The following is a 12,018-nucleotide window of genomic DNA, read 5'->3' on the forward strand; positions in this document are numbered from 1 at the left end:
ATATATAGATATATATATATATATATATATATATATATATATATATATATACTCATTTCCAAAGGCATAACCCAGCTTTCACATGTAATGTGACAATATTGCTTACCTTAAAAATGTCTATAGATCAAAGTGTATGTGTGTGTGTGTGTATATATATATATGTAAATTTTGATATATAATATTACCTCTATATTCATGTTTATATCTATGTATATTGAGATATCTATTCCAAAAGTAACCCATCTCCTAAACCAAGGCTGTAACTCAGAACTTAAAACCTAATCCTACCCATAATCATGAGCCTTTTAAACAAAAATTATAAATATAACTTTAAATATCTATATATATTTCACATATATATTCTTTATATGTTTATATACATTGATATATATAATATATATATATCAATGTATATAAACATATAAAATACATGTACCCTAATGGCAACCAAAATCCTACCCATAAGTTTTCACATATATTCAGTTACATAATTATATTATATTTTCCAAAATTGTAAATATCCATCTCAAAAGAAAAATAACTATATACAAATCCATATCAATTTAAATATTTTCACATATATAATCATATTTGTATTCATCTATATGGATAAAAATATTCAAACCCAGTATTATTGTGTTATGATATGCTTGATTCTTGAAGTTGAGAAGGGTTTGTTTGATATATGTAGATGTTCTGATCTACCAGTGAGCCACAACCACAGCCCCCTTCTTTGTTCCTTCTGATTAACTTTGGCTTAAAGTCCACATAGAGGATAGAATCCCTGCTTGTTTATGAAGTGATATGTTTTTTTCTCATCCTTCACCTTCAGTCTGTGATTGTCTTTGAGATGGGTCTATTGAAGACAACATATAGTTGGGTCTTGTTTTTAATTCACTCTGCCAGTACATGTCTTTTGATTGATGAGTTTAGGCCATTAATGTTCAAGATTATTATTGAGATATGATTTGTATTTCTGGTTACTTTGGTTTATTTCTAGTTTTTATTTGAATTAGTTTCTCTTTTGATTGACTGTTCCTTTAGTGTAGATCTTCCCTTCACTGGTTTTTACTTTTTTTTTTTTCCATTTCATCTTCATGGAATATTTTTTTGAGAATATTCTGGAGTGCAGGCTTTCTGGTTGTGAATTCTTTTAATTTTTGTTTATCATGAAAGATTTTTATTTCATCTTCAAATCTGAAGGTTAATTTTGCTGGATATAGAATTCTTGTTTGACATCTATTTTTTTTTTCAGAGCATGGTATATGTTATTCCAGGACCTCCTATCTTTGAGGGTCTAGGTTGAGAAATCAGCTGAGATCCATATTGGTTTCCCCTTATATGTATTCTGATGTTTTTCTCTTGCAGCCTTTAAAATTCTATCCTTATTCTATATGCTAGGCATTTTCATTATCATTTGCTTGATGTGAGTCTGTTGTACTTTTACACATTTGGTGTCCTGTAAGCCACTTGTATTTGATTTTCCATTTTATTCTTTAGATTTGGAAAATTTTCTGATATTATTTCATTGAAAAGATTGTGCATTTCTTTTCATCTATCCCAATAAATCTTAAATTTGTTCTTTTCATGTTATCCCATAATTCTTGGAAGTTCTATTCATGGTTTTTTAACATCTTCTCAACTCAGTTTTCAAGATTATATATTTTGTCTTCATTGCCTGAAACTCTGTCTTCCAAGTGATCTAGTCTGTTGATGATGCTTTCAATTGAATTTTTAATTTGGTTCATTGCTTCCTTCATTTCAAGGATTTCTCCCCCCCCCCCCAGAATCACTATCTCTTTATTGAAGTGGTTTTTTTTTGCTACCTATATTTTATTTCTTACATCATCCTTTACATAGCAGATCAGTTTAACTATGTACATTCTAAACTCTTCCTCTGACAATACTTCCACTGTGGTGTTGATGGATTCTGTTATTGGAGTATCTTGGTTTGCTTGGGGTGATTTGTTCCCTTGCCTTTTCATGTTGTTTTTGTGTCTATCTACATAACAGTATGGATCTGAGGCAGTAGAGTTTCTATCCTGTGGACTTTTAGTGTCCCTGAAGATTTTCAGTACCTTGCTGTTTAGGGGGAGACAAATAATAATAATAACCAACGCAAACAATTTACAGCATTAAACCAAATAGTTCCTACTATTTGTGATGTGTGCAATGAAAATTCTCACAGTAACAGAATTGATAAGTTATTGCCTTTAATAAAAACAGCAAGTTTGCAAAAGGGTTTACATTTTCAAATGGTAGACAGGGAGAAAACAGAAGTGATATAGGTTGTGATGATTATGAAGGAGGAGAGAAGACAGAAGTAAAAGATTAAAGGAAGAGTGATAGAGAGAACCATAGGGATTGGCTGTAAGCAGAAGAAAAGAGAGAATCAAGGGAAACAGGTAGGGTAAAAATATATATAAAGCAAAGTTAAAAAAAATTAAAATTAAAAATAAAAGAATACAAATCAACATTAAAATATACTAATCAAACATCCTAGTTCACAAAAAAACCAATCCATGTAAAATAACTGGCTTCACATATGCTAGAGATGAGGAGAAAAAAAATAGGAAAGTATATAAATGTCATGTACCAGTAAGGTTACAATTAAACAGTGAAAAAGAATTAAAAAAACAAAAAAAAAATCTTGATAGAAAGTTAAAGAATTCTCTCTGTTGGAGTTGAAAATATTCTCAGCTTCTCTTCTCAGAAGTTTTAGATGGGGTCTTCTGGAGTATGATGCTCTACTCTCTGGATTGCTGAAGTGAGAGAGGTAATCCCATGGGTGGAATTCCTGGAAGCACAGTTTAGGCTGAGGTGAGCTCTAGGTTCTTTGCTGAATGCTAATTTTTCTGGAGATTTTAAATCAGCACACCTCCAGGGCCCAACACTTGTTGGTTCACACTGGAAGACTATGCCCCAAGGAAACTCTCAGTCCTTAGTCCCTGCTTCACCTGAAGACCCCACATTTCCTGGTTTTGGGTTCAGTCTCCAAACAATTTCTCCCACCCCTGCCCTTCCGAGTTCCCAGCCAGATGCATTTCCCAGCCAGTCCTGCAAGCAGTTGGGTTGGGGGTGAGGGGGTAGAGCCAGATGCGTTTCTGTGACCAATCGTCTTCTGTATAAACCTCTCTCCACTTTTGATTTTCTCCTGGTCACTTAAGCACACTCTATGTCATGCAGCGTGTGTTTATTGGGCCTGTATTTCACACCAAACTCAGATTTGCCAGGAATTGGCCCTTGTGACACAGCTGCAAAACGGTTCCTTCCTTAGTCCTCTGCATGCCACCTGGAGAGATGACGGCTTCTTTTCCCATACATGGATATCCTTCAGTTTTGCTGGGCAAAGTCCTTGGTCTCTAAACACTCTGTACTCAGACATGCCTTGGACCTCCCCAAAATTGGGGTTCCTTTAATTCCCTTATCTCTCTATTATGCTCACAGAGGGACCTCTCTGGCTGGAGTTGTTGGCCTGGCTGTGCCACTGGGGATTTTTCCCCTTATTTTATTATATCCACACTCATGTGTCCCCACTCTGCTTTTGAATGTCCAGGTTTAGATTCCAGTAAAAAAATCCACCCCCACTTTTGTTTGTTCACTTACCTTGAAGAGAAGCTTTCCATCTGCTTTCTTTGTTTCACACTGTGGAGCAGCCAGGAACTTGACCTCCTCTATTCTGCCATCTTGGATCTCTCTCCAAAAGGAATTCTTAATGAAAAATGAAAGAATTGTCTTAACTGAGTAGTTGCGATTGTGGTTAAGGATGTATATTTCCTGCCCATCTTTTCCATTTCTTCTTGGGCTCTGTAAGAAAAACCATTCCTCCTCTTGTGTTGACCCCTGCGCTGCCAGCTCTCGTGGAACTGAAACTGGTTGAAATAGCTCTCAGCTTCCCTGCTCACCAGTACAAGGTAGGATGGAACAGGAAGTACTGTCTATCAGAGTTTTATCTGGAATAGCTAGATCAATGCACTCCCAGGTTGGGTCTGGTGCAGAACTCTATATGAGAAGTTCTGGTAGCTGGGGGTTACCTCTGATTGGAACATTGGAAATTTGTTGGGTGGTATCTGTTCCAGAGGGATCAGAATAATACACCCTGAGGGCCAGGCAGATGCCAATCTCTGCTGGGTGTCTGGATCTCAGGGGCGTTCAGGGAATTTTACTTGAAGGTTGGGGTCAACCAGCCTGGGTGGAGGGGTTCCCATTGTAATTCTGTTAGCTGGTTTCCATTTGGATATTGTGCCATCAGTTTGAAAATTCTAGGTCTTATGTGAAAAGCATCATTTTGCTTTCAAAATCAGTCCTCTTTTCTATTTTGGCTGGTGGTGTCATACTGTATCTTTCCATTTCCTTATTACCCTAAATATGGCTCTACTGAGATATACCCGTGGCCTCATAATTTCTAAATCTAGTTTTTCATGCAACTGAAATCCCCACTTTCTTGTTTTCCTTCTTTGACTTCTGCAACTCTGAGCAACTATGGCTTTCATCCAATTTCCCTGATTACTTTTCCCCTGCATCTTTCACTGGCTTCTCTTCCTCTTTCTAAGTTAAAGGTCCAGCCATATACTCTGCTTTGTCTCCCATATCCTCCTTCAGATATTTCCTCTATCATGATGACATAACCATTCCATAAATTAAAATGATCAAATCACCATCTCTAGTCCTGACCCTTCTCTTTAGCTACAGAGTTACATCTGCATTTTATTTGCCAGATGTTTCTATTTGCATATCCTGTCATCAGCTTGAAAATTCTATGCCTAAAATGAAATGCATCATTTTGCTGTCAAAACCAGCTCTTCCCTTTTCTATTTCTGTGGGTGGTACCATGATTCTCTCTATCATCCAGCTTGAAACCTCTGATTCAGGTTGGAGCCTGTCTTCCCTTCCTAGCTTCTCCCATTCATTCAGTTATGAAATCTGTTTTTTACCTCATAATGTCCCTGTACTCATTCATTTTCTCTGGCCCCACAGGTGGATGTCCTCATATACTACACAGACAGCTGCTTCTTTCTGGACCCAGAATATCTGAAGCATGGCGTGGACATGAAGGTATGGGGTGAGAAGTGATGATAGCAGCTTCATAGATAATTGTTCCAAAGTGATTTATTCATGCTACTTTTGTTTTTATTGCTGACAGGTATCATTTTATTTCATGAATGAAACTAGTGTTAAAAGAAGGAGCTATTCTTAATGTTGTCACAGTCAGAGATGCCATTCTTTACTGAGGGGAAGGAGTTAAATGTAGACATACAGGCAGAGAGAACAGAATGAAGGCACAAAATGGACATTAGAAGAGTTGAAGAGAGGAGATATGAGCCTTATCACTCAAACCACATTGACTAAGCTATATTGCAGGCAGAGTGTTCTGAAATCCTTATTGTAGCATAAACATTGGGACTGTCAAGAGGCTGTGTGAACACTAGAGCTTTTGCATCACTGACAATATTTTTAATTCATATTTTTGTTGCTTTGAATTTTAAACCCTCCTCCCATCCCTTGCTTTTTGATGGAAAAGTAGGTTTCTAAGAGATAAAAACCACTTTGTGCAAAATTCTTTGAATTTTGCTTGGATACTTTCTATATGATGTTCTTTCAGCTATAGGAAGATATTCCACGGTTCTGGAAGCTATGAGAGAGAAAACTGCAACAAAGTCAAGCATAAAGGTCTTTGTGTGGCTGTGGGCTGTGATTAAAAGTTACTTTGACAATTGAAATAAAATAAAAACACTATACTAAGTCTTATTTGAGTTTGGGCAGGCCAGCCAAGGCTGAACGCTGCCAAGAGACTGCTCTGTTCTCTTCCTGCGGTTGACACATACACAATATGCAGCTCCTTTAGTTTCTCCAAGACACTTAACACAGATTGTCCCCGTTGGTGCATCTCCCAGTGAGAACTTTTGCTTCTTTGTAGTTTTAAATTTATATCTATGGTATAGAGCTTGCCTAGCAATGTGAGGTCCTGGGTCCAATTCTCAGCACCACACACACACATAAAATCTGTGATGTGATTCTGGCATAATCTATTTTGAAGAGCTGTGAGTACAGGTATAGGTTTCTACAAAGAGATGTTGCAACTTTGATTTTGGTGTACCCAGTCTATATTTCTCTACTTTGCTCAGACTCCCATTACCCAAACTCCCATTTTCATCTTTTTCTGTTTTTCTAAGGAGGAAGATTCTTTATCCTGGTATCATTCACTGTATTTTAGTTTGCAGTGCTGACAGCCATAGCCGAGTCCGAATGACGCATGGCATTTTTGCCAGAACGGAGTGGTTGAGAGTTGATGCCAGCAAGCCATTGAAATGATAATGGTTATGTTAAGCTGTGTATATTAGACCCCTGCTGTCCACCTGGGCCTGCTACTTTGGAGTTCTTGCGCTATTTGGAGTTCTCGGGGATTCCCGGAGAGTTCCCATTGGTTGGGGAAGTGCCAGAGGAGGGATTTCCGGTTGGTGGTTCCTGGAGGAGCCGCTTGGGGGCTTTCGGGAGAGTTCCCGGGGAGCGTGTGTGGAGTGTGCTGCTGGAGTTCAGAAATAAAGTTTGTTCCTGCTTCAGTGGCTTGTGATTTGTGCCCAGCCAGACTGCGGCATTGCAGGTTCTCAAACTTTAATGAGCATAAATATAACTTAAAAGAGCTAATTTAAAATGCAGTTTACAACTCTCTAGTCCCCAAAATGTTGATTTGGTATGTCTGGGATAGATTTTTTAGTAGATTTTCTAGTTTCCTAGTGTATTGCAAAATCCTTCTGTAGAAACCAGCTGAAACCCTAGACCCACGAAACACTAACCCCCTGTTCCTCTTTCCTTGTGGCCCTTGGAAACCACTATTCTACTTTCTGTCTATATGAATTTAACTAACCTGGGAACCTCATATAAATGGAATCATATTGTAGAAATCACATTCAACACTGATTTAGCGAATTTCAGAAAATATCTTTTCTTTCTTAATTTTTGTGTATATGAATTCCTGTTTTTCATTGTAGAACCCAAGTTTTATCCTTGTGCATGGAATTTCAGGTGTCAAAAGGTATAAGAAATATTTAGGGGCAGAGTAAGTAAAAAACCTACTTGGTTATGTGAAGATGATGGTGATTTAAAGTTTATAGTATTAGAATTTTAACACATTTGTTAAAATGTGTTATTTTAACATTTATTTATAAATATATTATAAAAATATGTTATATATTTATATAACTTATAAATATAGTATAACTTATAAATATATTATAATATATATTTGAATAATATTCTGTTATGTATGTGTGTATATCTATATCACATTTTGTTTATCTATTCATCCATTGATGAACACTTGGGTTGCATCTACCTTTTGGCTGTTGTGAATAATGCTCCTATGAACATGGCACACAAGTATGTTTAAGAAAACTAAAAAATTTAATTACGCATCTTAAAAAATATTTTAAATAGAAGATGATCAGGAGTCAGCGGTCTTTTTGTATCATCATCAATGGAACAACTAGGCTGTGGTTAGCCAAGTGAAGAAATGGGAAGCCAACTCCCTGCCACACCTTTTATTGTTCCAAATATGCATAAAATTTACCATTCTAATCATTTGGAGTATACATTTCTGTGGTGTTAAGCACATCACATTGTAGTAAGTCACCACCACCATCCACCTCCAGTGCTTTTTTTCCTCTTCCCCAACTGAAACTCTAGGCCCACTAAACACTAACCCCCAGTTCCTCTCTTCTGTGTGTATGAGTTTGACTAACCTGGGAACCTCATATAAATGGAATCATATTGTGGAAATCACATTCAGCATGAGACCAAGCACCACTTGGAAGTTTGGAGAACTTAGGTTTCTTACTCCAGCGGACCCAGGTGAGCTAGTGCTCTGAAATTCTGGGCCCTGATCTTTTATAGAAACTTTGACATCATTTCTTAACCATTACAACATTGGTGGGTTTGAATTCTTGGCCCATGTGACCAAAGCCCATGAGCAGTAATTCTTGCCATAAGCAGAACAAAGGCAGTGGAATATCTACCAATGATAGTTGGAAGTGGCCTTTACCACTGGCAGCAGTTTCTCAAGGTGGCTGCAAGTTTACACCCCTAAGAGGTATAATTCAAACAAAACTGTTCTTTCTATAAAGTTATAGTTCAAACAGCAGTCAAGAGACATAGTGACCTATGACTCAACCTAACAATTAAGTGACACAGCTACATTCCTACAAAGTTCAGAAAGTTATAAGGCACTATATTTCCTTCTTCAAGGATATTTGTCCTTTTGTGATTGACTTACTTAGCGAAATGTCTTCAAAATTCACCCATGTTATAGCAAGTGTTAGAATGTCCTTGGTGAATAATATTCTGTTATGTACGTGTGTATATCTAAATCACATTTTGTTTATCCATTCATCCATTGATGAACACTTGGGTTGTATCTACCTTTTGACTGTTGTGAATAATGCTTCTATGAACATGGAACACAAGTCTGTTTAAGTAAGAAAGCCCCTTTTCTAATTTAGGGGAAAATCCTTGAAGTTAATTTTTGTACTTTTTAGATGCATGTTTCTCTTTCCTCAGCTACTTATAAATTTGTTATAATGCTATCACTTGCTTGCAGAACACAAAATTCCTGGATGATAGGTCGGCTGCATTATTTATTCATCTGTTCTGACACAAATAACATACTTGCTCAATAGACAGTAAAGTCTGCAAGTGAAATACCATTCCAGAATTGGAATACAGGTTTGCCAACCAGTTACCTGGAACCAATCCATATGTAGTAGTACCATGATATACATAATACTGAGGTATTAGAGAAAAATAAAAATATGTCAGAGATCCATTAAGCCTGTAACAAACTTGTTTCTAGCTCAGGTTTTTGTTTGTTTGTTTTTGCAAGGAAGAAAGGAAGGTGGTTTTATCAATGATGCAGAACTCAAATGATTGAGTATCAGGTGGATGTGCTTTCAAAAGGTATAGGTAAAGAGAGCCCAGAGCCTGTGCTGGAATAATAGGTTAGAGAGTGGTCTAGATGGATGTGTGAGAATATGTCTTTGGGGTATCCCGTGTGGGGAGGTTTTTCTAACTCTACAACTGTGTTAGTGTACTCAAGGTACCTTCTGACTAGCCACTGAAAATTCTCCTTGCCCTAGTCTGAAAGGAAATGAAACAGTCTCCTAACCCCCCTGGAATTTATACTCTGATTGTGGAGAAGTAGAACAGTTTAATAGACAAATAGCCAAGAAAGAAGAGAGATAACCAGTGGCCCAGACAATGGGAGAGAGAGGAATTGACATGAGCTGATGCATTTGGAAGTCAACTCAGAAGTTGGAGGTGGGAGGGCTTCACCTGGACCTGGAAGAACAGTTTTGGATGTTGACCTTTGAGAGATGTTAACTTTTAGACAATAGACCAAACACAGAAGGGCAATATTTGGCATTTTTTTTGGTGTTTGTGTATGTGTGTGTGGCAGGGGGAGGGAGGACTTGCAATATTATAATGATCTTTCTTTAAAAAAAAGGTAAAAATAAAAACACTTTTTATCCAAGCTGCTCTTTCCTTTATAAAAACGTCCACATTTCCAACTCACACACACAAAAAAAAACTCTAAGCTTTTTCTTTTTTAAGATAACTAGACACCACAGCTTGAAAAGATTATCTTTTCAAGGACATGTTGCAAGTGTCAGGAACCATTTAGCCACATCTCTCAACTTTGCATATTGGGTCAACCTGTTAAAACTTGCAGCTTAAATTTGGAGCACATATCAGAGTAACAGGTTGGTATTTGGCAGAACTGGGTCATTAGATTCATTGATAACTTTGTACAGAAGATGCCATAGGAGTTAAGCACAAAAGGGCTTTTAGGATTCTGTACATCTGGTAAACTTATTGGTAGTTTTGCAGTTTTCTGTGATGTCTGAATCAGCAATTCTGAAGCACAACTTGCATAATGTGCACAATAAATAGTCACTAAAGAGCAATTAGAACAAATAAGCATTGAACATTCAATGAAGAGGAAGTTTACACATTTCCCCAAAGTAATTAACAGTCCGTTTCCTTGTTTTGTTTAAATTTTGTTTTTACCTAAATTACCTTAATGCTGCCCTTAGTGAAACAGTTTAAAATAACTTGCTGGAGTTGGATCTTTCTTTAAGTGTTAGGAATACTGAGGTTAATTGGACCAACTTTGTATTTGAAGCTGTTGAGTACAGATCAGCAGGGCTGATGTTTTCCAAAGAAGCCTTTCTCCCAGTAGGCCTGGATTTTAAGACATGGAAATTTGCACAATCATCTCTGGTGCTCAATTTTGTTACCTGAATATTTATAAAAAACAAAATACACAGAAACCTAATTTTTTGGGATCATTTTCCTGGAATGGGAAGACTCCTTTCTTCTCACAACTTGGCTAACAATTAAACAAGTAAAAAAGTGGCATCACCTCAGGTGGAGCCCACGCAAGCTTAGCTATTCAGATAGTAGTCTTGTGGAAGAGAGGATGTAGGAATTTCTGAAAACAGAATGTCCATGGCCTTAGAACCAAGGTGTCAACTAAATAAGATATGTCCCTTTCCTTGACAAAGGACATCTTTTGCAAAAATAATGGCTCTCAATTTTTCTGAGTATACATATTGTACAATCACATTGGTCATACAGTCACATACATACATACAGTAATAATGTCTGTTTCATTCTACTATTTTTCTTATTCCCACATCCTCTGCCTTTCCCTCCTTTCACTTCCCTCTACCTAATCTAAGGTAACATTTTTTTTTATTTTTAATTTTTTTGCATTATCCCATCTATGTATGATACATTGAAGTATATAAGTGCATTCTACTGTCATGTATAACTAATTAAAACAAAAAAAAATAAACGTGATTATTATTCACAGATGTAAAGTTGTGGAAAAAAGTGCCAGATTTAAAAAAGTTTTGTTGCCAATATTTAGAGACTATATTCTAAATGCTAGGCTACATCCAAATGCAGTGTATTTCCTATTACCTATTTAGAAAATGAAACTTTACTGTTTGATTGACTGAATGAATAAACACATCTTTAAAAAATTAAAAAAAAATAATGGCTCTCAAACCTTTTGATCATTGTCCAGTGGCATAAGAACTTAAGGGTAACAGTAAAGCATTCCTGTTAACATCTGCTCACCTACTACATTCCAGGAGAGAATTTTATGTAGCTGTTTTTAAAGCATTCCTATTAATTACTGCTCACTCATCACATTCCAGGAGAGAATTTTAACAATGAAAGTTGAGTAACTCAATTAGAACAACAATTCATCTTAAAGACCAGTGAAGAAATGTAGACTCCAAACATTACTTGAGTAAGCATATATAATTATAAACAATAGAGAAATCAAACAATCTTCAAAAAACTGGATTGATAAAGTTAAGCCTGAATCAAACTTCTGTATAATTAAAAAACGAAATTGCAGTAATTAACACCAAAAGCAATTCATTCATTCATTCAGCACACAAATTTATACATACACATACACATACACACACAGACAGTGAACACCTACCATGTACAAGACAAGCTATGACTATGATGAAAAAATAGACATTGTCTGGGAGCAATAGACTTTAAATCAATGAGTTGATAATGACTATGGAAAGTACTATGTAATCATAGCACAATGTTGGTTATGATGGGATGTATAATGTCCAAGAGGTAATTTGGGGGATGTAATCACATAATCTTTGTAAAAGCTAAAACAACACAGAGATGGTAAAATTCTGCTATTGAATTAGTTTTAGTTTCTTATAGCCAATTTTTTAAAAAAATATTTGTTTTGATAGTTATACATGACAGCAGAATGCATTTCGATTCATAGTACACAAATGAAGCACAACTTTTCATTTCTCTGCTTGTACACAATGTACAGTCATACCATATATGTACCTAGAGTAATGATGCCCGTGTCATTCCACCATCTTTCCTACCCCCATGCCCCCTCTGCCTCCCTTCCCCTCCCTCCTCTTTGCCCTATCCAAAGTTGCTCCATTCCTCCCATGCTCCCCCCACCCC

General features: G+C 36.5%; 1 long non-coding RNA gene across 1 annotated transcript in view; it reads left to right on the forward strand.

Annotated features, from left to right (window-relative positions):
* The window catches only part of LOC125620052, a 121,484-nt gene that overhangs the window by 29,733 nt on the left and 79,733 nt on the right, over window positions 1-12,018 (forward strand). Inside the window, exon 4 of the long non-coding RNA XR_007351639.1 lies at window positions 4,978-5,055. This is a non-coding gene — a long non-coding RNA (uncharacterized LOC125620052). The remainder of the gene's footprint in view (window positions 1-4,977; window positions 5,056-12,018) is intronic.

Source organism: Marmota marmota, unplaced genomic scaffold (genome assembly GCF_001458135.2).
Source record: "Marmota marmota marmota unplaced genomic scaffold, marMar, whole genome shotgun sequence".
NCBI classification, from domain to species: domain Eukaryota; kingdom Metazoa; phylum Chordata; class Mammalia; order Rodentia; family Sciuridae; genus Marmota; species Marmota marmota.